General features: G+C 43.8%; 1 long non-coding RNA gene across 3 annotated transcripts in view; it reads left to right on the top strand.

The window, feature by feature from the left end:
* The window catches only part of LOC130358052 (uncharacterized), a 132376-nt gene that overhangs the window by 38497 nt on the left and 67199 nt on the right, over positions 1–26680 (top strand). For 2 of the 3 annotated variants that reach the window (XR_008889385.1, XR_008889383.1), the window contains exons 2-3: positions 24853–24921; positions 25025–25202. This is a non-coding gene — a long non-coding RNA (uncharacterized LOC130358052). Of the gene's footprint in view, positions 1–24837; positions 24922–25024; positions 25203–26680 lie in introns of those variants that run through there. The other variant, XR_008889384.1, reaches the window with a different exon arrangement.

Genomic DNA, 26680 nt, shown 5'->3' with positions numbered 1-26680 from the left:
TACATGGACATGGAGCAGTCCCTTCCATGACTATATACATGGACATGGTGTGGTCCCTCCCATGACTATATACATGGACATGGCGCAGTCCCTCCCATGACTACATGTATGGACATGGAGCAGTCCCTCCCATGACTACATATATGGACATGGAGCAGTCCCTCCCATGACTACATACATGGAGCAGTCCCTCCCATGACTACATATATGGACATGGAGCAGTCCCTCCCATGACTACATACATGGACATGGAGCAGTCCCTCCCATAACTGTATTTTTTAATCCAGAGTAATTAATTAAGTGCTGAGACATTCCTGCAGAATGAGAATAGCCTCCAGTCATTCTCACTTTACAATTACAAGTATAATATCTGCATCTTGAATTTGCTAACCTCTGCACACAATGGTGCTTTTCAGATCCTTATTTGAATTATTAAGCCATAGTGAACATCTGAAGGAATAACTACAAGATACTAGATTTATAGGGACAGAAAATTGATCCAGGGATTAAAGGGGTATTCCAGAGACAACCTTATTGTGGATAACGCCTTTAATTCTGATGCCTAGAATGGGGCAAATGACATAGGTCTCATAGAGATTTTTTTATTTTCTCTGGATCAACACAGTAGGAAAACAAAAGTGATATACATTGAACTCGATAGATTCTGGTTTGTTTTCAACCTTATGAACTATATAACTATGTAACTATGTGTAGTTATACCCTCTTATACTACACAATACAACAAACGTAGACATTTATGAATCATCTCGATAGTAGAACATAATGGAGCAGAACGCTAACCGTTATGATAAGACTATCAGCTTCCTGCCTGATTGTGCCCACAAAGGGCTTTATCAAGAAGAACAATTTGCTTTTACCGTAAGCTAAGCCTATATAGCCGCCTTCTTGTGGTCTTCTATTTAAAGCAAATGGTTCAAAACAAGCATACAATTGGCAAGTAGCATCATAGCACATCTGTTCAGGCAAGCTCTTTAGAAACCGATACAACAAAGTATGGTAGTAGCGCTATAGCTTTATGTACTGAAGTAATGAGTAATATATAGTGAATTGTGCTGTTTCTTTTTGGAATTTTTTTTACATTGATGCAGCTGTAGCTAAACAGCCCCAAACAAGTGGAAATGCTTGATTAAACAAGGTATCCGTAAAGTAAAGTGGATGTATTGCTTTTTTCTGCCATCTGCTGCCTAACATATCCAATTAAAATACAATGTGTGTCTTATCACGGCAGAACTCATTGGCTAGAAGCCATTGAAATCTGACAGGACAATATAATTCTGTTATCATCATCTATTTTTTGGGAAGAGAGCAGAAAGGTGTCACAGAAAACAAATCTAAGATGGTGGCACAAAAAGAGTTAGCAGAATTATTATATTGTTTCAGCAAACTTTTTAGGACCAAAGAGATGCCAGAGATTTATAGTGCACAGAAACCTCTCGAATGTGCGCACGGTCTGCATTTATTATTACAAATGATGGATGCCAGAGCATTTCTGTGATCATTTGCATTGGCTTTTCTCCATGATCTACTTGAAGCAGCACCTGCTAAATATGTTGGCGTTCTCTAACTCTTCTCTAACCTTAGCGGCAGGCGAGATAATTGTCAGCAGGAACCGCGTCCACTTTGCCAATTAGCAGTCGCATCAGATAAATGAATATTTATAGCAGGAAGAAGTGATGACTTATTCCTTATTAGAATCAAATATTACCTTTATTTCTGGTATGCAGGGGATAAAGTCTTTTCTTCTGGTAGGCAATGTTCCTGATATAAGGAACTATCTTAGAACGGCTTCATTATTCTTATTATTATACCTAATGTAAACTCCATGTTAAAAGTTGAGAATCTGCAGTTCTGAGTTGTTCTATTCTTTGAGACATTTCACTTTTAAATAATACCATTTATTTATTTACAGTTGTGAGCTGGAGATATTAAATGGAAACTGTTAGAATCAAAAACCTTTTATATGTTGTTCATCTTGGCAAAAAATAAACCTTTCTAATATACTGCATAAAAAATATCTTTTTATAGAAATCATGGCTTATAAAAAAGACCACTAGGGGTCCCCCTACTATTTAGAACGTAATCCTATCCGGCTACAACATCATCTTTGTTCAAGCTGAAGGACAGGCTGGGACAAAGTCCAATAAGTGAGTGCGGGACAAGCAATTCGCTTTGCTCACTCCTGTCCTGTTTATCAGACTCCTGTATGAAAACAGGGAGGAGGGGGTTACAGAGCAGCCTGCAATGATTAAATGAAGAAACCCAGCACAGCAGACTAAGGGAGGAAGTAAATGCATGGTGAGTGAGGGCAGGCTAAGTGCTTGCCTCGGACATGCCCTTTCCTGAGCACAGGATGTCAGAATGAGTAAGCAACAGAACAGAGGGATTTGTGAGCCAAATACAGAAACTGTACACATAAAAAAGAGCATTATTTTTTTTCTGTTACGATAGGTGCTCTTTAATTGTGCTTTCCCTTTATAGACATGTAACCCTTGGGATTTTTGTTATTATTGCCCTGCAACACCTGCAGTGTTTAGTAGATGGCGGACTGTACCCACAAATGAACTGAGCAGTGACTAAAAAACTGGAAGGTGGGGTTTTGTGATCACATGGTGACAGCTATTACGAGAGATCCTCGGTCCAGCAAGGAAAAGCTAAATGAAAGGATGTGCAGGGAAGAGGTTACAAGGATCTGCTCCCAAAGAGTGCAGCAGTGGCTAAGAGAGATCTACTGCAGAGCTGGAGAGATCAGAACTGATTCCACTACAGCCTGTGTGAACAGTTAAGAGAAACTGCAGCTGGACTGACCTGACTACTGTCAGCATAAGTGTAAGCCAAAAGCCTTTCTACTACAACAGGGCACCCCATCTTCATACACAGAGTAAAGGCCTTAAGGTCCAATGGCAGAAATTGTAAGAATTCTTCCAAATCCAAGTGATGCTGCAAAGCAGGACTTTGTATGGCCCCCATCTCTTGAATGAGCTCCAACAGCTGATAGGGCGAAGATTGGGGTGGGCCGCAGGTGTGCGTGTGTGGGTAAGGAAAACCAATATCCAAATTTCCTTGTTTACGGTATACTTTTTGATGTTGATTTTATGTTATGCATGGTTTTTCCTTTTCTTTATGCAATATTAAATTAGTTTAAGTTAAGTTGTATGAGTATAATCATGTCTAAGATGTTCCCAACAGGACCTCACATTCCTACCCCTGATGTTCCAATGGGTGAAGGCACTGCCGCAGAAATGTATGTCACGATGCCGGCTGGCAGGAGGTGGATCCTCTGTGCCAGAGAGGGATTGGAGTGGACCGTGCTAGTGGACCGGTTCTAAGTCACTACTGGTGTTCACCAGAGCCCGCCGCAAAGCGGGAAGGACTTGCTGCGGCGGTAGTGACCAGGTCGTATCCACTAGCAACGGCTCAACCTCTCTGACTGCTGAAGATAGGCGCGGTACAAGGGAGTAGACAGAAGCAAGGTCGGACGTAGCAGAAGGTCGGGGCAGGCAGCAAGGATCGTAGTCAGGGGCAACGGCAGGAGGTCTGGAACACAGGCTAGGAACACACAAGGGAACGCTTTCACTGGCACAATGGCAACAAGATCCGGCGAGGGAGTGCAGGGGAAGTGAGGTATACATAGGGAGTGCACAGGTGAACACACTGATTAGAACCACTGCGCCAATCAGCGGCGCAGTGGCCCTTTAAATCGCAGAGACCCGGCGCGCGCGCGCCCTAGGGAGCGGGGCCGCGCGCGCCGGGACAGGACCGACGGAGAGCGAGTCAGGTACAGGAGCCGGGGTGCGCATCGCGAGCGGGCGCCACCCGCATCGCGAATCGCATCCCGGCTGGAGGCGGTATCGCAGCGCACCCGGTCAGTGGATCTGACCGGGGCGCTGCGGGAGCGAGAGTGTAGCGAGCGCTCCGGGGAGGAGCGGGGACCCGGAGCGCTCGGCGTAACAGTACCCCCCCCTTGGGTCTCCCCCTCTTCTTGGAGCCTGAGAACCTGAGGACCAGACTTTTATCTAGGATATTGTCCTCAGGTTCCCAGGATCTCTCTTCAGGACCACAGCCCTCCCAGTCAACCAAAAAGAAGGTTTTTCCTCTGACCTTTTTGGAGGCCAGTATCTCCTTTACAGGAAAAATTTCTGAAGAACCGGAGACAGGAGTGGGAGAGATAAGTTTAGGAGAGAAACGGTTGATGATGAGTGGTTTAAAAAGAGAAACGTGAAAGGCATTAGGAATACGAAGAGAAGGAGGGAGAAGAAGTTTATAAGAGACAGGATTAATCTGGCACAAAATTTTGAAAGGACCAAGATAGCGTGGTCCCAATTTGTAGCTGGGAACACAGAAGCGGACATATTTAGCGGAGAGCCATACCTTGTCTCCGGGAGAAAAAATGGGGGGAGCTCTTCTTTTCTTATCAGCAAACTTCTTCATGCGTGATGAAGCCTGTAAGAGAGAATTTTGGGTCTCTTTCCATATGGTGGAAAGATCACGAGTTATTTCATCCACAGCGGGCAAACCAGAGGGCAAGGGAGTAGGGAGGGGGGGAAGAGGGTGACGGCCGTACACCACGAAAAATGGGGATTTGGAAGAAGTTTCAGAAACTCTGAAGTTATACGAGAATTCGGCCCATGGTAGAAGATCTGCCCAGTCATCCTGGCGGGAGGAAACAAAATGCCGTAAATAATCACCCAGGACCTGGTTAATTCTTTCTACTTGCCCATTGGATTGAGGATGATAAGCAGAAGAAAAGTTTAATTTAATCTTGAGTTGTTTACAGAGAGCCCTCCAGAATTTTGACACGAATTGGACGCCTCTATCCGAGACGATCTGCGTGGGCAACCCGTGAAGACGAAAAATGTGAACAAAAAATTGTTTTGCCAACTGAGGCGCAGAAGGAAGACCAGGAAGAGGGATGAAATGTGCCATCTTGGAGAATCGATCAACGACCACCCAAACAACAGTGTTGCCACGGGATGAGGGTAAGTCTGTAATAAAGTCCATACCAATCAGAGACCAAGGTTGTTCGGGAACAGGCAGAGGATGGAGAAGACCAGCGGGCTTCTGGCGAGGAGTCTTATCCCGGGCACAGACAGTGCAGGCCCGCACAAAATCAACAACATCCGTCTCCAGAGTCGGCCACCAATAGAAACGAGAGATGAGTTGCACGGATTTCTTGATGCCCGCATGGCCTGCGAGATGGGAGGAGTGACCCCATTTGAGGATTCCGAGGCGTTGGCGTGGAGTGACGAAGGTCTTCCCTGGAGGAGTTTGCCTGATGGAGGCTGGAGAAGTGGAGATCAGGCAGTCAGGAGGAATGATGTGTTGCGGAGAGAGCTCTACTTCCGAGGCATCCGAGGAACGAGAGAGAGCATCGGCCCTGATGTTCTTATCGGCAGGCCGAAAGTGAATTTCAAAATTAAATCGGGCAAAGAACAGAGACCACCTGGCCTGGCGAGGATTCAGCCGTTGGGCAGACTGGAGATAGGAGAGATTTTTGTGATCGGTGTAAATAATAACTGGAAATCTTGATCCCTCCAGCAGATGCCTCCATTCCTCAAGTGCTAATTTAATGGCTAGTAGCTCTCGATCCCCGATGGAGTAGTTCCTCTCCGCCGGAGAGAAGGTCCTAGAAAAAAACCCACAAGTAACAGCATGCCCGGAAGAATTTTTTTGTAGAAGGACCGCTCCCGCTCCTACTGAGGAGGCATCTACCTCCAATAGGAAGGGTTTAGATGGGTCAGGTCTGGAGAGCACGGGAGCAGAAGAAAAGGCAGACTTGAGCTGTTTAAAGGCGTCTTCCGCTTGAGGAGGCCATGACTTAGGATTGGCATTCTTTTTGGTTAAAGCCACGATAGGAGCCACAATGGTGGAAAAATGTGGAATAAATTGTCTGTAATAATTGGCGAACCCCAAAAAACGTTGGATAGCACGGAGTCCGGAGGGGCGTGGCCAATCTAAGACGGCAGAGAGTTTGTCTGGATCCATTTGTAGTCCCTGGCCAGAGACCAAGTATCCTAGGAAAGGAAGAGATTGACATTCAAACAGACATTTCTCCATCTTGGCATAAAGTTGATTGTCACGAAGTCTCTGAAGAACCATGCGGACATGCTGGCGGTGTTCTTCTAGGTTGGCAGAAAAAATCAGGATATCGTCCAGATACACAACAACACAGGAATATAAGAGATCACGAAAAATTTCATTAACAAAGTCTTGGAAGACGGCAGGGGTGTTGCACAGGCCAAAGGGCATGACCAGATACTCAAAGTGTCCATCTCTAGTGTTAAATGCCGTTTTCCATTCATCCCCCTCTCTGATGCGGATGAGATTATAAGCACCTCTTAAGTCCAGTTTGGTAAAGATGTGGGCACCTTGGAGGCGATCAAAGAGTTCAGAGATAAGAGGTAGAGGGTAGCGGTTCTTTACCGTGATTTTGTTAAGACCGCGGTAGTCAATGCAATGGCGTAGGGAGCCATCTTTTTTGGACACAAAGAAAAATCCTGCTCCGGCAGGAGAGGAGGATTTGCGGATAAAGCCCTTTTTTAAATTTTCCTGGATGTACTCAGACATAGCAAGAGTCTCTGGGGCGGACAGAGGATAAATTCTGCCCCGGGGTGGAGTAGTGCCCGGGAGGAGGTCAATAGGACAGTCATAAGGCCTGTGAGTGTCACGATGCCGGCTGGCAGGAGGTGGATCCTCTGTGCCAGAGAGGGATTGGCGTGGACCGTGCTAGTGGACCGGTTCTAAGTCACTACTGGTGTTCACCAGAGCCCGCCGCAAAGCGGGATGGTCTTGCTGCGGCGGTAGTGACCAGGTCGTATCCACTAGCAACGGCTCAACCTCTCTGACTGCTGAAGATAGGCGCGGTACAAGGGAGTAGACAAAAGCAAGGTCGGACGTAGCAGAAGGTCGGGGCAGGCAGCAAGGATCGTAGTCAGTAAGGTAATAGCAGGAGGTCAAGTACACAGTAAGGACAACACAGTAACGCTTTCACTAGGCTCTAAGGCAACAAGATCCGGCAGGGGAGTGCAGGGGCAGAGGTCAGATATAGTCTGGGAGCAGGTGGAAGCCAATTAAGCTAATTGGACCAGGCACCAATCATTGGTGCACTGGCCCTTTAAGTCTCAGGGAGCTGGCGCGCGCGCGCCCTAGAGAGCGGAGCCGCGCGCGCCAGCACATGACAGCAGGGGACGGGAACGGGTAAGTGACCTGGGATGCGATTCGCGAGCGGGCGCGTCCCGCTGTGCGAATCGCATCCCCGACGGCCATGACAGTGCAGCGCTCCTGGTCAGCGGGACCGACCGGGGCGCTGCGGAGAGAGAGACGCCGTAAGCGCTCCGGGGAGGAGCGGGGACCCGGAGCGCTAGGCGTAACAGTACCCCCCCCCTTAGGTCTCCCCTTCTCTTTGTCCGGTAACTGCCTCCCCTGGGATGAGGACACCGGGAAAGAATGGAGGGATTCCTCAACGGCAGGCAGTACAGCAGGAGTGGGAATGGGGAGGGAGGGCAGAGGGCGAGGCCTGGCACGGGGCAGTGTGACACCAGGACGGGGGCCATGAGGAGGCACCGAGGCTTGCCTGACTGGACTGGGAGGGGGGGAGAGGCACTTCTTGTGGCAGGCAGAGTCCATAAAGACCTTAGGGAGACCGGATACAGGGGGAACCACAGGGTCACGGCAGGGAGTACTGGGCACCGGTTTAAGGCAGTCCTTGAAACAAGAGGTACCCCAGCTCTTGATCTCCCCTGTGGACCAATCCAGGGTTGGGGAATGGTGTTGAAGCCAGGGTAGTCCAAGGAGAATTTCGGAAGTGCAATTGGAGAGGACCAAAAACTCAATTTTTTCGTGATGAGGTCCGATGCACATTAGGAGGGGCTCCGTGCGGTAACGCACGGTGCAATCCAACCTGACTCCGTTGACCGCGGAAATGTAGAGTGGCTTGACGAGACGGGTCACCGGGATGCGGAATTTATTCACCAAGGACTCCCGAATAAAATTCCCAGAGGCACCAGAGTCCAGGCAGGCCACGGCTGAGAGGGAAGAGTTGGCTGAAGGAGAAATCCGTACAGACACCGTGAGACGTGGAGAAGCCGACTTAGCATCAAGAGACGCCACACCCATGAGAGCTGGGTGCGAGCGTGCGTTTCCCAGACGTGGAGGATGGATAGGGCAATCCACCAAAAAATGTTCGGTACTGGCACAGTACAGACAAAGATTTTCTTCCCTACGGCGATTCCTCTCCTCCTGGGTCAGGCGAGACCGATCCACTTGCATGGCCTCCTCGGCGGGAGGCCTAGGCATAGATTGCAACGGAGACTGTGGGAGAGGTGCCCAGAGATCTAAGTCTTTTTCCTGGCGGAGCTCTTGATGTCTCTCAGAAAAACGCATGTCAATGCGAGTGGCTAGATGAATGAGTTCATGCAGGTTAGCAGGAATTTCTCGTGCGGCCAGAACATCTTTAATGTTGCTGGATAGGCCTTTTTTAAAGGTTGCGCAGAGGGCCTCATTATTCCAGGATAGTTCAGAAGCAAGAGTACGGAATTGTATGGCGTACTCGCCAACGGAAGAATTACCCTGGACCAGGTTCAGCAGGGCAGTCTCAGCAGAAGAGGCTCGGGCAGGTTCCTCAAAGACACTTCGAATTTCCGAGAAGAAGGAGTGTACAGAGGCAGTGACAGGGTCATCGCGGTCCCAGAGCGGTGTGGCCCATGACAGGGCTTTTCCAGACAGAAGGCTGACTACGAAAGCCACCTTAGACCTTTCAGTAGGAAACTGGTCCGACATCATCTCCAAGTGCAGGGAACATTGCGAAAGAAAGCCACGGCAAAACTTAGAGTCCCCATCAAATTTATCCGGCAGGGACAAGCGGAGGCTAGGAGTGGCCACTCGCTGCGGAAGGGGTGCAGGAGCTGGCGGAGGAGATGGTTGCTGCTGTAGCAGAGGCAGAAGTTGCGACTGATATTGCTGCACCATGGTGGACACTTCCGACAGCTGGTGGGTTAGATGGGCGATCTGTCGGGCTTGCTGGGCGACCACCGTGGTGAGATCAGAGATAGAAGGCAGGGGAACCTCAGCGGGATCCATGGCCGGATCTACTGTCACGATGCCGGCTGGCAGGAGGTGGATCCTCTGTGCCAGAGAGGGATTGGCGTGGACCGTGCTAGTGGACCGGTTCTAAGTCACTACTGGTGTTCACCAGAGCCCGCCGCAAAGCGGGATGGTCTTGCTGCGGCGGTAGTGACCAGGTCGTATCCACTAGCAACGGCTCAACCTCTCTGACTGCTGAAGATAGGCGCGGTACAAGGGAGTAGACAAAAGCAAGGTCGGACGTAGCAGAAGGTCGGGGCAGGCAGCAAGGATCGTAGTCAGTAAGGTAATAGCAGGAGGTCAAGTACACAGTAAGGACAACACAGTAACGCTTTCACTAGGCTCTAAGGCAACAAGATCCGGCAGGGGAGTGCAGGGGCAGAGGTCAGATATAGTCTGGGAGCAGGTGGAAGCCAATTAAGCTAATTGGACCAGGCACCAATCATTGGTGCACTGGCCCTTTAAGTCTCAGGGAGCTGGCGCGCGCGCGCCCTAGAGAGCGGAGCCGCGCGCGCCAGCACATGACAGCAGGGGACGGGAACGGGTAAGTGACCTGGGATGCGATTCGCGAGCGGGCGCGTCCCGCTGTGCGATTCGCATCCCCGACGGCCATGACAGTGCAGCGCTCCCGGTCAGCGGGACCGACCGGGGCGCTGCGGAGAGAGAGACGCCGTAAGCGCTCCGGGGAGGAGCGGGGACCCGGAGCGCTAGGCGTAACAGTGAGGAGGAAGAGTCTCAGCTTGTTTTTTGCAAAACACATCAGCAAAGTCCATATAGACCTTAGGGAGACCGGTTACAGGGGGAACCACAGGATCACGGCAGGGAGTACTGGTAACCGGTTTAAGGCAGTCCTTGAAACAAGAGGTACCCCAACTCTTGATCTCCCCTGTGGACCAATCCAGGGTTGGGGAATGGTGTTGAAGCCAGGGTAGTCCAAGGAGAATTTCGGAAGTGCAATTGGAGAGGACCAAAAACTCAATTCTTTCGTGATGAGGTCCGATGCACATTAGGAGGGGTTCCGTGCGGTAACGCACGGCACAGTCCAATCTTTCATTGTTAACGCAATTGATGTAAAGAGGTCTGGCGAGACTGGTCACAGGGATGTTGAACCTGTTGATGAGAGAGGCCAAAATAAAGTTTCCTGCAGATCCGGAATCCAAGAAGGCCTTAGTGGAGAAGGAGAAGGTAGAGGCAGATATCCGCACAGGCACAGTAAGACGTGGAGAAGCAGAGTTGACATCAAGGACTGTTTCACCTTTGTGCGGAGTCAGCGTACGTCTTTCCAGGCGGGGAGGACGGATAGGACAATCCTTCAGGAAGTGTTCGGTACCGGCACAGTACTGGCAGAGATTCTCCATGCGGCGTCGTGTCCTCTCTTGAGGTGTCAGGCGAGACCGGTCAACTTGCATAGCCTCCACGGCGGGAGGCACAGGAACGGATTGCAGAGGACCAGAGGAGAGAGGAGCCGGGGAGAAAAAACGCCTCGTGCGAACAAAGTCCATATCCTGGCGGAGCTCCTGACGCCTTTCGGAAAAACGCATGTCAATGCGAGTGGCTAGATGAATGAGTTCATGTAGGTTAGCAGGAATTTCTCGTGCGGCCAGAACATCTTTAATGTTGCTGGATAGGCCTTTTTTAAAGGTCGCGCAGAGGGCCTCATTATTCCAGGAAAGTTCTGAAGCAAGAGTACGGAATTGCACGGCGTACTCGCCAACGGAAGAATTACCCTGGACCAGGTTCAGCAGGGCAGTCTCAGCAGAAGAGGCTCGGGCAGGTTCCTCAAAGACACTTCGAATTTCCGAGAAGAAGGAGTGTACAGAGGCAGTGACGGGGTCATTGCGGTCCCAGAGCGGTGTGGCCCATGACAGAGCTTTTCCAGACAGAAGGCTGACTACGAAAGCCACCTTAGACCTTTCAGTAGGAAACTGGTCCGACATCATCTCCAAGTGCAGGGAACATTGTGAAAGAAAGCCACGGCAAAACTTAGAGTCCCCATCAAATTTATCCGGCAAGGATAGTCGTAGGCCTGAGGCGGCCACTCGCTGCGGAGGAGGTGCAGGAGCTGGCGGAGGAGATGATTGCTGAAGCTGTGGGTTGTAGCTGCTGTAGCATCACGGTCAGTTGAGACAGCTGGTGGCCTTGTTGCGCTATCTGTTGTGACTGCTGGGCGACCACCGTGGTGAGGTCGGCGACAACTGGCAGAGGAACTTCAGCGGGATCCATGGCCGGATCTACTGTCACGATGCCGGCTGGCAGGAGGTGGATCCTCTGTGCCAGAGAGGGATTGGCGTGGACCGTGCTAGTGGACCGGTTCTAAGTCACTACTGGTGTTCACCAGAGCCCGCCGCAAAGCGGGATGGACTTGCTGCGGCTGTAGTGACCAGGTCGTATCCACTAGCAACGGCTCAACCTCTCTGACTGCTGAAGATAGGCGCGGTACAAGGGAGTAGACAGAAGCAAGGTCGGACGTAGCAGAAGGTCGGGGCAGGCAGCAAGGATCGTAGTCAGGGGCAACGGCAGGAGGTCTGGAACACAGGCTAGGAACACACAAGGGAACACTTTCACTGGCACAATGGCAACAAGATCCGGCGAGGGAGTGCAGGGGAAGTGAGGTATACATAGGGAGTGCACAGGTGAACACACTGATTAGAACCACTGCGCCAATCAGCGGCGCAGTGGCCCTTTAAATCGCAGAGACCCGGCGCGCGCGCGCCCTAGGGAGCGGGGCCGCGCGCGCCGGGACAGGACCGACGGAGAGCGAGTCAGGTACGGGAGCCGGGGTGCGCATCGCGAGCGGACGCCACCCGCATTGCGAATCGCATCCCGGCTGGAGGCGGTATCGCAGCGCACCCGGTCAGTGGATCTGACCGGGGCGCTGCGGGAGCGAGAGTGTAGCGAGCGCTCCGGGGAGGAGCGGGGAGCCGGAGCGCTCGGCGTAACAGTGTACACCAGCTCCCAAGAAGGGGAGGCTCAGGATCAGATTGTCAAGCGCAGAGGTAACAAGGGCAAGGCACCCCAGAGACACAGGTGGACACCCCCAAAACCCTTTTACAGACAGATACTATACACAGACAAATAAATGTCTGATAAGTGGGGGAAACACCTGTCAGGAGAACAGTGTACCCAGAACCCTGATTCTCATGCAGGTAGAGATTGAATTTAGAGAAGGCTATGCACCTATTGATATCTATGGTAAGATAATCACATTAATGCATTTGTCAACAGCTCTCACACTGTTTTTAAGGGGATTTTCCTTAAAAAATCTGTGTTTTACTCCAACTAGGAATCTTGGAAACTGACTAGAAATGTATGTTAAGTCAGAGATGATTCTAGAAGAAAAAAATAACCATTTGCATACAGCTGTTTAATCAGTAGTGAAGAATATATTGGCTAGCTAGTTAAAGGCTATCATCATAGGACTAAAGGGGTCATTTTTATTTTTAAGGATAGTTTTATAAAGCTATTTTGAGACTTATAGGCCATTTACACTGCACTGGGAATTCTGGGAAGAAAGGATATGCACTACTAGCCAGCCAACACCCTATACTGACAAGGGGCAATCACCCGAAACAGCTGTCCGGAGAGATTTCTGTATAAGTAGGTTATTTAACATGTTCCAATTTTATACCCTTAGTAGAAAACCTTAGGTAAAAAAAACCCTATTGCTTACCCCTAAAAATTAACTTTTATTCAATACAAGTAAAAAGTCCCAAAACTGAAAAATGTTAACACTTAAACCCACCTGTGTGAGTAACCTACTCACCAATCACTTCGTGTTCAGGAGTCCGTCATGACCGCGTCACCTTTCGTTATCCGGCGGTGCACGTGTTTACTCCCTCCATCATATCGTTGCGCCGCGCATGTCTAATCCTCTTGACACTCGCCTACTACAAGAGGAGGCGAGATGGATTTGGCGACTGCATAGTTAATCACCAAGGGGTTTGAATGAAGGCTTCTCTTTTGCAGCCTTTTTATGATATGCCTTCATTTTAATTCTTGATTAATTGCATAATTTTTCCCAAGGATATATTTTTTCATTATTTGGCAGCTGCTATTATGGGACTCCAGGTCATGTATATATATATTTCTTTATCATTTTTGTTACCCACATACATTATTGCGTGCTGGCCACATATAGTGACGAACAATAATGAGTCAACTGGTATACCATCAGCTTCTGACAATGTAGGTAGCATTAGACTCAGGTAGATATTGTTGCCTATTATGTCATAACAGATTATTACTTTCAGTGCATTGTCATTATTGCCTGATACATTGTGTATACTTCTGACATTATGGACTATCACTATAGTGATGCTGATCACTGCCTTATAGACATCATCACTAATTGTAAAATATTACTTAGGCTGCACTACATGAAATTCTCCCTATACATCAGGCAATGTAGTAGCCTAGACAGCTGAGATTTTTTAAGTGCTAGCGCATGCGCAGATTTCTAACGCATGCGTAATAGACTGGATAGCGTTGGCACAGACTAAGACCGTGAAAGCCGGCATTAGACATGCGCGGCGCAACGATATGATGGAGGGAGTAAACACGGGCACCGCTGGATGATGAGAGGTGATGCGGTCATGACGCGGTCATGACGGACTCCTGAACACGAAGTGATTGGTGAGTAGGTTACTCACACAGGTGGGTTTAAGTGTGGGAGAGACTCTATTGGTGACCTGGATAATAACAGATGTAAAAGACAACTCCATTGGAGAGAACCTGGACGCACATTGATGACAAAGGGGAGGGTGGTTTATAAATACCCCCTCCGCCATTTTGGCAGCTGCCATTGCCACCATTGCCTCTTGAAAAATCCGCGGAGGTGGCGAAACATGTAGAGGTGGCAATAGTGTTTTGCTTTTAAGCGATACCAGTGTGTTACCTTTCACATGATTAGCCACTGCAGGGCTACTTCTCTGGAGAAATGGTGGATACTATTCTCTTTATTTTGATACTATAAGCACTAGGTACACCTGGTATCAGTTTTAAAATTTTTCAGTTTTGGGACTTTTTACTTGTATTGAATAAAAGTTCATTTTTAGGGGTAAGCAATAGTTTTTTTTTACCCTGGGCTTTGGCCCTGGGGTTTAGTGTCTTTTTTGTCATGTGATTGTAACCCAGGAGGTATCAGTGACCAGGTGACTTAAAGGTGGCCAATGGGATCCCCCCCAGAGCCTCTACCATAAAAGCCCTGGGTGTAGCCTCTGCTCACTCTCCTGCTTCCAGCTGAGGTCCAGTCAAGTGGAGCCTAAGTGTGTGTCCAGAGACATAGGAGGCCTCAAGTCAAGTCTGCAGCCACAAGCTACAAACCTGCAAGTAAGCCTCAGTCACAGTCTTAGCAGTCATCAGTCACAAGTCAAGTCAGTCACAGTCCTAATTTGTCAAGTCAACGTGGCCTGCATTAAATTGACCCCATCTACTACAAGTCCTAGCAAACTCTTAAGGTCTCTGAGTCACTGGTCACCTCCGTGGCCCTGGCTGAATTGTATAGACTTTACCATCTGTCTAACCTCAGTAAAGCAACCGTCATCCGTAACTTGGCATCTGAGTCATTATTGCCCCCGTGCCTAGCCCAGGATCCAGCGATATACCTTTGGGTGGTATTGAGGATAAACCACGCCCTGGCATCATGAATACAAGGGGTTAATACCATCTGGCCCGAGGGTAATTCCATCTGCCCTTTGCATCACACCCCATACCACACATTCCAGCATGTCAAAACAGAAGTAGCTGTTGTGAAAAGGCAAGGTTTAACACAAATGATAAAAAAGCCCTTTATTAAGTTGTAGCCAAAAACCACAGAACTGCATCCCACAAGTTGTTATAGAGGTCAATCCAAGTTAAGGGACCCAAGTATGAGTAGGGCGACAGTATCAGTGATGGATATAAACTGCGTACAACATTGGTTTGTTATTTGACCAAAATTTAAGGCATGGGCTATTGTGTATGTAACAGGGTTTTGGAGGTGTCCACCTATATCCCTGTGGTTCTTCACTCTAGTTACCTCTTCTAGCTCTGCAGACTGATTCTGAGCCTCTACTACCCGGGAGCTGGGTTACATATCTGCCTCAGCGCCTCCACCCAACCGAACATTCAGGGTATGAATGTGGGGTCCTGTTGGGAACTCCTCAACATTGTAAGCTACTTAAGAATATTATTCTTTTATATGCTCATTTTTGTCGCTGACTTATTATTTGTTGTGCTTTATTGGTGAATAATTAAAGGGGTTGATCACCTTTGCCATGACTTTTTACATAATCCTGCGGTGAGTATGATGTGTCACTTATTCATAATCCAAGGCTTGATCTTCTCTTCCCTCACACATCCGGATGGCTCATCATCTATACATGGCTGCATATGGAGGAGCATGTGAGTATACATGTCCCTGTGCCTCCTCCATAGCAGTACACTACAGTGGAGGTGGCACAGGCATGTGTATCATTACATGCTCCTCCATAAGCAGTCATGTATGGAGACAGAAGACCAAGCGGGAGAGTAGCTTGCCGATGTGACAGAACGGGGCCGCATAGAAGCATCGTGGTATTTGTAAGTTATACATCATTCTCACAGCAGGGTTATGTTAAAGGTTATGGCAAAGGTGGCCAATCCCTTAAAAAAAATCCAGAAAACTTATTTTTCACAGTTTTACTTGAAGTTTCTTGAAGTCTCTTTTTTTGACAAATGTTGTCAGTGATGAATGCAAGCAACTTCCTCCATACATCTAGTCTATAATTTCTGTGTTCATTCTGTGGGCAAAGATGTACACAGTGAAGCAGAAAAACCATAAAGGAAAATGAGAAAAAGAAATGTATCAGATTTTTTTCTTTTCTATTTTTTTTTTGTGCACTCTTTACCTAGACCATTAATATGCATGAAAGACATATGGTCGGTACTGTAATGTGACAACACCTCAACAGACTGTGCTGCTAAGTCCTTCACTTCTGTTATGTGGAAGTTGGAATGAGAGACAGAGATAGATATGAGATATATATATATATATATAGAGAGAGAGAGAGAGAGAGAGAGAGAGAGAGAAAGAGAGAGAGAGATAGAGATATGAGATAGATATGAGATAGATAGATATGAGATGGATTGATATACTATAAATAAATAAATACATAACAAAACAAACAAACAGAAAGATAGATCAAAAATAAGCAGATACATGGATGATACATAGATGATAGATAGTTAAATAGATAGATATGAGATAGATCGATAGATAGATAGATATGAGATAGAGAGATAGATATGAGATAGATATGAGATAGATATGAGATAGATAGATAGATAGATAGATAGATATGAAAAAGATAGATAGATATGAGATAGATAAATAAATAAATAGATAGATATGAGATAGATTGATAGATCTGAGACAGATATGAGATAGATAGATATGAGATAGATAGACATGAGATGATAGATAGATATGATATAGATATGATATAGATAGATGGATAGATATGATATAGATAGATGGATAGATATGAAATAGATAGATAGATATACAATAAATAAACAGAAAGATGATAAATAGATAGAAATGAAATGTTAGATAAATAGAAACATAACTTCTCAGCTTCAATAAAAGAGGCTAAAAAGTAGTCTTTTATACCCTCGATTGTATCTAACACGGGAACATTTCCTACGCCTGATCTTTTTTGGGTCCATGATGGAGGAAGAGAAACTTTGCATTCTGCTGAGGGAGGAAGAGAACACAGCCAGCATTTCAGGGCAATATGTCAGTGTCTGCCATAGACTGAGAAGGTCATGATATACCATACACTCCTATACACCGACCCCATGGGTCCCCGTTCCTCATTCCCTAATATCTCACTCACTTTGGCAATACTAAGTTGTGTTTGGTTCAACCAATAAATCTTTTTTGGATGTGAATTTTGAATTTGGTAGCTACTGTAGGTAGATAATAGATAGATAGATAGATAGATAGATAGATATGAGATAGATATAAGATAGATAGATAGATGCCAATAGTAGAAAACAGCAGCACACAGTTGACTTGGTGAAGAATATCAGGCTTTATTCAACAAACAATGGCGACATTTCGGTTGCCTCTCGCAGCCAATGGCTGCGAGAGGCAGCCGAAACGTGGCCATTGTTTGGTGAATAAAGCCACATATTCTTCACCAAGTCAACTGTGTGCTGCTGTTTTCTACTATTGGCATCGTTTGAAACTTCTGGGACCAAGTCCATCTACAGTGAGCACCTCCCTGAACTTATATACAAACGCCAGAATTTGGAGTCATTTGTTGAAATGTAAAATATATTTTTATTGGATATGATTAAAATGATTGCAAGCAAAACAAAGGGGGGGGGGAGGAGGCTGGCACAGAGGGGGACTAGACAGAAAGGGCGTCACAGACCTGCTACACTATATCATAGTAAACATATTACACCTTGTGCAATTAGGGCGAAAGAAAGTGCATAGCATAACATTCATGGGATAAACATCTATACATATTATTGCAAAGCCATTTCATACCCTGTGTAGATAGATATGAGATAGATAGATAGATATGAGATATATAGATAGATAGATAGATAGATATGAGATAGATAGATAGATATGAGATAGATAGATATGAGATAGATAGATAGATAGATATTAGATAGATAGATAGATAGAAGATAGATAGATAGATAGATATGAGATAGATAGATAAATAGATAGGAGATAGATAGATATGATATAGATAGATATGAGATAGATAGATATGAGATAGATAGATAGATAGATAGATAGGAGATAGATAGATATGATATAGATAGATATGAGATAGATAGATAAATATGAGATAGATAGGAGATAGATAGATAGATATGAGATAGAAAGATAGCTAGATATGAGAAAGATAGATAGATAGGAGATAGAAAGATAGATAGATAGATAGATAGATATGAGATAGATAGATAGATAGGAGATAGATAGATAGATAGATATGAGATAGAAAGATAGATAGATAGATAGATATGAGATAGAAAGATAGATAGATAGGAGATCGATAGATAGATAGGAGATAGATAGAAAGATAGATAGATAGGAGATAGATAGATTGATATGAGATAGAAAGATAGATAGATAGATAGATAGATAGATATGAGAAAGATAGATAGATAAATAGACAAGCAACTGAAAGAGTAATTAAAAATTGTAAAAAAAAGACAAATGTTTTCTAGCTTTAGGCAGTAAATACTGAGGAAGGTTTGCAGAATAGAACTGCTGCTGAATGTAACCGTTGCCAATAATTACAAGCCATAATTCAGGCCACTACATCTGGGCTTCCCATTGTTTATAAGCTTGTGCCTTTTTTCAGAGGTCAGTTCAATTACTCTTGGGAGTATAACTGCTACTGTATGTACATAAAGGGAGCCTACTCTAATCACATATCATGGTATAGGTGTCACAGAGAGCTGATCCCTCTAGATGGTTCAGGCACATCTATTAGTCACAGGTAACAATTATTTACATGAGGGAGAGGAACACACACGTTCTAATAGATGTGACTTGTCACCATGAGCCAAGTTGATGTTATCTTGGATATTAGATATTGAATTTCTTTTTAATGACTGCACATAGAGAGAAATGTCATATCCTTTTTATGAAAGTGACCTTAAAAGTTTGCAGAATAGTTAGAGCATCTGGTTCTTTCTGTTAATTTGGGCAATTTGGTAGATACAAGTTTAAATGGGTACTCCAATGGAATATATATATATATATATATATATATATATATATATATTTTTTTTTTTTTTTAAACAACTGGTGCATGGTTATAAGGTATATGGTTATAAATTCTTCCACCTACACTGTAAGACAGTAATGGTCCTATAGGGGTTAAAGCTTAGTTTTCCCTTTAAATTGTATTCAGAATCTATAGTACTAATACCGTGTAACCAGTATACTGCAGTCATTAATAAGGGCAATTACTATTACGTTCACAACTCCAATCCTCCTGAATATCTATGAGCAGCCAGAGGTTCCAAAAAGTACAAATGTGGGAGATTTCTCCTCGCTGGAAATCTCTCTTCTGCTCTGATATCTGTTGTATCACATGCCGATCCTAGGAACTTGTCATCTCACATGTTGTGCCATTGACTTGGAGCTCTAAAACTCTTCATGGAGTTTCCACACTTTCCTCTTATTGTACGACATCTCATGCCGCTTCCTCTGCTAACGCACCTTAGGCTTCATGGGGATTCACGATCCTGCCATCCTCATAGAGATGTGCTTGCAAGGTTAAAAAACAAAGAGGGGATCTTGAGTAATATTGTTTAGAATTACTTCAATGGTGTACTTTATTGCACTCAAAGGATAAAAAACTTAAACAGCAGCATATTAGTTATCACAGTCTGTGTATCCAACCTGTTTTACTGAGCTGACACCCAGCATCATCAGGGGGCGTGGGACCGAGTCAACCAGTGATTGATATAGACATAGAATTATGTTCTGATCATGTGCACCTAAACTTTTTTTTAATCTATTCTTTGATATTATTAGCATTGGCAGCAGTTTCCTGAGATTTTCTAGTGATGTTATAATTGTTCTACCAGGCAGCGCAGGCAAACCTGTTTAAGCAAAAAGTGGTATAAACTCTGCACTAGACATACATATATAAACAAATATTTCATGTTTTATCTAACCAGTGATTGGTATACAAAACAATAGGTGATGCAGCACACTGCGGTATGTAGGTGGGTGCAGGCTGTGGTTGGACCCCGGTCCTGGGCCCCACTGGATACAGCAAGATAGAAAACACAGCAGCACTCCAGGAAGTACAGTGAATGGTGGCTTTATGTACACTTTGGTGATAATAAAGCCACCATTCACTGTACTTCTAGGAGTGCTGCCGTGTTTTCTATCTTAGTGATTGGTATAGACATAGAATTATGTTCTCAACATCATGTGCTTACAAACCTTTTTTGACGCCTTCCATTATATTATTTGCATTGGCAGTAGCTGCCTAGCACTAATTGCTATTGTATAGTTTGCTGCCCTCTAAGCCTTTTCTATGTCACTACTACCCACTGGTTTTCCATATAGCTTGCAATGCCGAAATGTGTTTTTCCCTTACCCAGAGCATCACATAAAAAGGAGATGTTACTATCTATACCTTTATAATACCAATATAATATTCTAAGTCTCAAGGATTTTGATCTCATTATTGATATCCTGGGACCTGGTAGAATGCAGTTTTCATTTTCAGAATTTCACAAGTCTATAACAATCATTTACTGATGTGATCTGGAAGGATGACAAAACGGGTAAAATAAATGAAATAAGTCTTAAATCTAGTTTCAATAAGACACACTATTTATTAGATGGTCAAATATTATCTAATTTTCCATTTGCATTCTTGTTGCTCTAACTATAAAAGGGAAATATATAAAAAAAAAATAGAAATTCCCATGTTTGAAATCAAATTCGAAGTAATAAATTGTAGCGAAGGAAAATCACATAGAGTCGAACAAGCCTGAAATACCAATATGAAAAAAAAAAAACCTTTGATTTCAAAATCCCATTACAGACAGGCACAGTTCAGACCAAAGACGTTACGCATCAACTCAGATGACATTAAAGCATCAAACTCACAAGTCAATTTCAAGTTAATTTACTTTACTCTTCTCACTTTTGTGTGTGTGTTTTTAAAGAGATTCTTCAAGGTAAAAGTTCATTCCCTTTTTAATCTTGAGCTGGAAATAAATGATTTTACAGTACACATTGAACGGAAGCAAACTATCAATAAATAATGAATAAATAAATACAAAACCCAAACCAATAAATTAAAATTCCGGGCACCATAATTTGTACAGACAGTAATGTTTTAGATCTTTTTAAAGTAAACTAATATATTTATGCTCATCCTTTAATGAGAATAATTTATATGGGTGGCAATAATTGAGTTGTTATAGTCTAAATGACTCCCTTTGCTGGTAAATTTGTAGTGGCTTATTCCAGCTGAAGTAATGCCACAGTGTAAATCAGAGAGGAGGAAAGAGCAGAAACAACAACCTTTGATTAAGCATGTGCTGAATGAGATTATCTCAAGTTTCCAAAAGCTTTGCAACTTATCTGGAGACACCTTTCAGAAAAAAATAGCCAACACGTAAAGGGGTTGTCCAACATAAGGTGACTTTAATAAATAAGTGTCATACAGTAATGGACAGGCTTACCAAGGAACTGGACCCCCGCGATCAGACATATTATACCCTATCCTTGAAAAGTTGCTGAGTTGCCCATGGCAACCAAGCAGATTGCTTCTTAAATTTTTCAGAGCCCTTTTCAAAAATGAAAGAAGCGATCTGATTGGTTGCTATGGGCAACTCAGTAACTTTTCCTCTGGACAGGTTTTGATTAATCTCCCCCTATAAGTGTCAATGCTACCTAGTGTATATCCAGTCATTGAACAACCATTAGAACATACTGCTATGGAGCTCAGGAACAGAATGTTTGGTAGGGAAAGGAGAGTTAGAGACTAGTCTTGATCTTCAATACCCTTAGTTTGCCAAGTTAGTAAACAAGGTTGGTTTCAGTCAAGGATTAGTGAAAGGGGAGTAAACTTCATATTGTTCATCCACCCTTACATAAAAGACTGTAGAGTTTTATGTGTACATATGGTATATACTATATTGTGCAAGTTCATGCTGTGTTCTATCCTTTTGACTATAGTTCAATTTGTAAGGATTAGAACACTTAGCAATTGATACACGTAGATCTGTTTTCCAGGAAGTAAGCAGACTGTGGCTCATTCTCTATGCTGAGCTTAGTGGAAAGATCTAGGCTGGATGCATGGAGCAGTTCCATAAGTAGAGGGAACCTCAGACCGGTCTGTAAAGGATTCTTAAGCTGCAGAGGGATATGCTATTGGTGAAGCCGTTGCATTGGGCTTAGCTGCTGTGAGGTACAGTTAAGACGATGGGAGGTGATGACAAAGATAGTAAACATAGATTTTTATGTGTACATGTGGTATATACCATATTGTGCAAGTTCAGGCTGTGTTCTTTCCTTTTGACTATAATTCAATGTGATGTGTAAGGATTAGAACAAATAGCAATTTATACACATAGATCTGTTTTCCATGGAGTAAGCAGACTGTGGGTCATTCTCTATGCTGAGCTTAGAGAAAAGATCTAGGCTGGATTCATTGAGCAGTTCCATAAGCAGAAGGAACCTCAGACTGGTCTGTAAAGGATTCTTAAGCTTCAGAGGGATATGCAATCGGTGAAGCAGTTTCATCAGGCTCAGCTGCTGTGAGGTACAGTTAAGACGATGGGAGGTGATGACAAAGAGAGCAAATATAGGAACAGTGAGTTGCAGTATGAGTGGCAGACTAAATGTGTGTGTATACTTTGTGTGTTTGAATGTGCTATTTGTGTTGTAGGATCACACACAGCGCATTAAATGCATATTTCACACTGCGGATGCGCTGCTGGCAGTCACAGGGAGACAACAGAGTGAGCTGCCTGCTGCGGTCGGGTAGCTCTGTGTGTCCACTTGTGACTGCCAGTGGCAAATCTGGTGCTATGAGCAGACACACAGAGCTACTCGAGCTAGGAGCTCATTCTGCTGTTGCTCTGAGACTGCTGGCAGCGCATCTGCAGTGTTAAATACGCTGTGGATGCACTGTGTTTGACCCCACCCTTACAATAAATTTTTAGTTCTCACGGTTTCAACATTTCAAAGATTCAACATTTCAAACATTCATGAGGTAAACAACTATATTTTTAGATTTCAAACATAATGATGCTGTCCCTATGTAGTAAAACATCATATCACAGAACATACACATCGAAGATATGTCTTCATTGACCATTTTCCAAAGTATTAGCGGATACCAAGTACGTTCCTTCACCTCATTTACTTTGGGTTTCCATTTCAGTTCAATATATTTGATTGTGGCTGTTGCAGAATGTAATTCAACTAAAAACAACAAGCCTGTTGTTGTAATTTTCCATTAAGTTGGCATTCATGGTGAAGGTTAATTTTTAAGAACACTTTAAGTTGTTCATTGCCTCTTAAGGAAGTCTCTTACTGTTTTGCATGCTACTTGTTTCTGGAGCCGAAGAATCACTTCTCAGAAGGATTAATTTGGCAGGCACTCCTGAGATTTTAGAGGGTAAACAACTGTTTCTTTTTTTGTCAATATGGCAATTAAGAGCAGGGAGATTAAAGAAGAGAAAGTAAATGCAGCTTTGGCTCCTATTATGGATTGATGGCTTAGTAGCTTGATGAATACCTATTAGGGTATCAGATATTTGACAATAAAGTAGGATTTCGGAGTCAAGATCAGAAGTAATTTAAAACTCTTAGTTTGATGATAACAATGTATTACAGTTTTTAACTTGAAAACATAATTACTCATATTACTCATATCCAAGGGGCTCGGATACCCATTCACATCTATCAGATTTAATTATCAACTTAGTATGCGGAGATGATAAACATCACAATCTAATTAAACTGGCGACAGGGAAGAAAAACGAGTGTTATAAAAAAAAAAAAAAGATTAAAATAGAGTTGACAGGTAGATACTTTTAGTCCTTTGAGTTTGAGGTGGAGACATGGTCAACAAAACAGACCCTCAGTTCAGTTTATAGTGAAGGTCCTTTTATAGAATCTCTCCTGAGGCAGTTGTAGATTTGTACTAGATCATTGTGTAACCTGCATAGTTTTTATCTTCCCTTTATAAAAAAGTCTCATCATTTGAATTTTCTCTTTATACTTGGGTCTGATGGGTGGGCTCTTCCTAGTGTTGAGCTGGGGAGTATTTGACTAACCAGATGGCTCCTCGGCTGCTCTTCCTTCCCACTTACAGCTTTAGGGTGCGTTCACACGAGCGCATTTTTGCTGCAGATCTGTTGCAGATTTGCTACTGCAGATTTGGCTGCCCATTGATTTCAACGGGCAGAAAAATCTACTGAAGCAGATCTGCAGCAAAAATACGCACATGTCAACGCACCATAAGTCTCATACAAAATCTCTGAAGCATCATCTCTTCTCTTCCTACCCTTCTCCTTTTCTTTCCTATGTCTTCAACCTTTTCGGTGATTTATAATAACCCGTGCTTAGATAATGGCATGATTTTCATTCTGTCAAGCTCCTTTTCCCTTTACTGCCGTCATTACTCAACTTAAAGTGGTTGTCCCAACATCAAAAATGATGCACTATTCACAGGATAACTAGCTGACCTGAGGGACCACCACCAATTACTGGACCAGCACTAATACCTTATCCCCTGTCCCAGAGGTCAAATGTCCCCTGATTGAATCGGATGGAAGTATGTGTAGCCAGTGTTCCATTCTTTATGGAGAATTCCAATATTGCCAAATATTAAGTTATCAGATGAGTTGGTGCAAATGAAAGAAATGGCAGAACTCCATTCCCTCAACTATGCTACTTTAACAACTTTGTACACATCCTACATCTCATAGTTTTTACATAAGGTGGCTAAGCAGTTAGTAAGTTAGAAGTTTTAAGCAACAACCCTGAGGGTCTACGGTAGCTTGATGGTCATGACCTAGAACACCTGGTTATGTTGGGTAATGAAAAGGTAAATATTGATATTGTTCATGGTTAAGGATGGTTACGGATTAATATATAATATCCAATGAGGTCTAAAGTTTCTTCTACATTATATTGTATATTTTCCCAAGGGGGTATTCCTAGTAACAAGTATCCTATTTTGATCATGCATGTTTTGTTTTTTTCTAAATCCATAGAAGCTAAACAATCCACGAAAGCTAAACACAGGAAAAATTTGAGTAATACACAGTACATTGCACACAAAGGTATGCCAGTTTTATTAAATCCTTGGTTTACCCTTTGAGATGTTGTTTGAATGAATGTATATGAGAAGATGTGGTTAACCTCTTTTTTTTTTTTTTTGTATAGTAAGGCCTTCACACTCAAAGAGATTTAGGAAAATACACTAGTTACCTGCCAACCATAAACGTGATGAAAACCATTTTGCAGAGTGGATATTAATGAAAACCTTTTTGAACATGACAGATTTACCTGTGCAGTGTCACATAAACCTTACCGCTAATGGGAAAACACCTATTAAGGAAAGGTATTTCAAGATGTAGTATATTATAATACTTTATTCACCTGTTTATATGAATTCCAGCTTCTCCTAATTTATATTGGGAACAAAAATATGCTCACTAAATACTAACATGGTACAAGGTTTCAAGGGCAATTTTCTAACAGCTATTGAGGGCACAATCCATAACCTGTCATCTTGCCAATGTAGTGCTAAATTGTTACCTTGAATAGGGTAACCTCATTTCTCATGTGTTATATAATTTAAGAAAATAAAAAAGTCATGAAGAACCAGCCTAATCCTGGTCAGAAGGTTAAACTTTTGTCTAAACTAGTCCGCTACGGAAATACTAGCGGACTAGTTTAGACAAAATGGGGGTATTTCAGTACGCAGTATTGCCGATGGGATCTCACAGCTTTCCAACATGAGATGAAGAAGTTTTATGTTTATTGTTATCTATAAGATACCATGAAAATGCAGTTCTAAGAAAAAGTGTCTAATACATGATATACAAAATTGACCTAAGGGCTTAGTGGATGTCCAAGAAAAAGATACAGTCCGTCATGTTTTGTTTATCAAACTTGCATTATTAAGCTATTCATTTAGGTAAAATTTTCTTTTAGACGATGATAATGATAGTATAAAATGTATAATGTATAATTCACAGTAGTGAACAGCAACGAATGATTGGTGATTTACCCTGTCTTTGACCATACGCCCTCTCCTTCACATGTTGTCTTCCAGGGATACATCGCAACCAACATCCCACACAGCAGCAAGCTGGGAAATGAGAACTGTTCATAAAGGATATTATTATTATTAGTTTATTTAATTATTTGCGATTATTTTGCCTCCTGGCAAAAATGGCAAACTATTGCACAAAATCTGCACTAGGACATGGTTTCGGGCAAAGGGGGCATTTTCGCTTCTGTTCACGAGAGTTATGGCAGTTTGTGGCAAACCAGCGTAAACTGTTGTTGAAATCTCTCAGTAGCAGTGATTTCAGCATGGGTGTGCCCCTTTATATAAATCCAGCATACCTGTGTGCTTGCAGCGGAGCCTGTTCACTGGAGGGGGTTTAATAAGTGCCCCCCATAGTCCATGCTTAACTGTGAAACAAATTTCTTCTAGTACTGACAACATCATTGCATTTAGTTTTTTCAGAAAAAGATTGTACTCACCATCGGCTGTCAGCGCAAACACGTTAAAGATCTCTGTCAGACAACCGTGGCCCACAATGGTTCCCTTGCCTTTCCTGGATATTCACTACACATTTCGGCTGAGAATCTCTGGAGCGTTCCCTTTTGCCAACTCATGGCAGATATACTCTAGTCTACCCCAATGTTTTACACAAAGAAATGGCATACGTTGTCACTAAATTTGGTGCATTTTTATAACTGCTCTTTCCACAAATTTGATAGGTGCCTATTTGTGCTCAGATTCTGATACCTTTTGCTTAAGGAGTACTGTGGTACAGGAACATTTATCCCCTATCCTAAGGAAGA

The sequence above is a fragment of the Hyla sarda genome, chromosome 2, assembly GCF_029499605.1.
Source record: "Hyla sarda isolate aHylSar1 chromosome 2, aHylSar1.hap1, whole genome shotgun sequence".
In the NCBI taxonomy this organism is placed as follows: Eukaryota; Metazoa; Chordata; class Amphibia; order Anura; family Hylidae; genus Hyla; species Hyla sarda.
Note: the sequence above shows the minus strand (reverse complement) of the source record. Positions and strands in the feature narration are given on the sequence as shown.